The sequence below is a fragment of the Trachurus japonicus genome, chromosome 5, assembly GCF_045865225.1.
Source record: "Trachurus japonicus isolate A0001 chromosome 5, Traja_1.0".
NCBI classification, from domain to species: Eukaryota; Metazoa; Chordata; class Actinopteri; order Carangiformes; family Carangidae; genus Trachurus; species Trachurus japonicus.
This window is the reverse complement of record NC_140911.1, coordinates 332,590-334,324: the sequence shown is the minus strand read 5'-3', so window position 1 is coordinate 334,324 and position 1,735 is coordinate 332,590. Positions and strand designations below refer to the sequence as shown.

Sequence of the window (1,735 nt, the reverse complement as noted above, 5' to 3'; positions counted from 1 at the left end):
ACTCAACAACAACAACAAGGGAGGGATATTTCATTATTTTGTTAATTGACTGCAATTTTATTTTTTCCAGTTTATTATCAAATGTTTGCACAATGCTTTGAAACCTGTAACTTACTTGTGCCTTTGCCTTTTATGTTTCTGTAAAAGTGACAAAAGATCGAGGCAGAAAAATGCAAGAGGACCACAGTAGAGATGCCAAAGACAGCTGATCTCAGGAAGAAGACCAGGACTGCAGGGGACTCTCACCAGTAACAACAACTCAACAACAAAAACAACAACAACAACAGGGGAGGGATATTTCATTATTTTGTAATTTAATTGCAATTTTATTCTTTAAGTTTCACACGCCGTGAGAAGTCTACTTCTGTGATCAAATGTTTACACAATGATTTGAAACCTGTAACTAATTTATGCCTTTGCCCTTTATGTTCCTGTAAGAGTGACGAAAGATCCAGGCAGAAGAATGCAAGAGGACCACAGCAGATTTCCAGAGGACTCCCCAGAGGAAAGAACATCCCAACAGATGATGAGTGAGCAACACTTTCCAATGTGTTTTACTGACTGTAGTGTGATCAAATGATCAAGCAAGATTTGATTTAACTGTAACTTGTGCTTTATTAATCTAGAGAGGATGGCCACAGATCCAGGAAGAAGACCTCCAGAGGACCAGAGCTAAAGACAGCAACCCAACAGACAAGTAAGAGACATTTACCCGTGCATTGTCATTGATTTCATGACAATTGTCAATGTAGGTTGTGTCTGTGTATCTGTGAATAAATTCTTAAACATTTTGATAACTGTTACTGGACAATGTGTTAAATATTTTAGGGAGGATGACAACAGATCTTGGAAGATGAGGACCAAATACCAAGACAGCGAGCCAGCAGAAGAAAAGTAAGAGACATTTACCCACGAGTACAAAACTGTACTGTATCTTGATTACTTTAAATTGACTTGATTCATGTTGGTGTCTTACAGATGTTTTTTTGTGTTTGTGTATTTGCAGACAACATGGAAGATCATCACTGCCCTCTCGCTTAACTCAACTCTGCCTGCACCCCTTTTTCATCATTTTTTGTGACTTTGTCACCCACACATTTGAGGTTGAAAGGGCATAGGTTGCTGTATAAATAAATACTTGAAAAAGGAACGTTTGTTGTAGGTGTGCTCCTTTTACAGTATATAATGTCATAAGGTTACTAGTATTAATTGTTTAAAATCTCTGAAGAATCTCATCATAATGTACACACTCCGGCAGTAGCCCCGTGGCCCTTTTAAAATTTCCCGAGAGGAAATTTTCTAGTTCACAACTGTTCTACTCATCATCAGAGAGCTGATGTTTAATTAAGTTGTTGCTTGTCCGTCTATAGCATAAATATTTATCAGTTGCGTCTGCACACGAGACACGTGTGTGTCATGTCAACGGGCTCTACAAACATATCATATGCCACGTAATGGGACTTATGGCTCATTTTTAATCAATAATAGCCTATACTGCACAACTGAAAATATTGTAGCAACTCCACAGTAATGTTCTTGTTATGATTAAGTTGTGTGATTTCTGACTGACTGTGAATGTGTAGGGTACGGGCAGGTAGGGTGGTTGGATGAGAAACTGAGGGGCCAGAGTGAGGAAGACAGCTGCGTCTGTGTGTAGGTGAGTGAGGGAGGAGGAGCAGAGGAGGGAAGGGAGAGCAGTCATAAGTTAGGGTTATGTTGTTGTAGACAGTAACGT

At 39.3% G+C, this 1,735-nt stretch overlaps 1 long non-coding RNA gene across 1 annotated transcript; it reads left to right on the top strand.

The window, feature by feature from the left end:
• The first annotated feature begins 375 nt into the window (after window positions 1-375).
• Window positions 376-1,150, top strand: LOC146986699 (uncharacterized). The gene is made up of 3 exons (XR_015035890.1): window positions 376-530; window positions 627-697; window positions 1,007-1,150. It is a non-coding gene; the product is annotated as an uncharacterized LOC146986699 (long non-coding RNA).
• The last annotated feature ends 585 nt before the right edge of the window (window positions 1,151-1,735 follow it).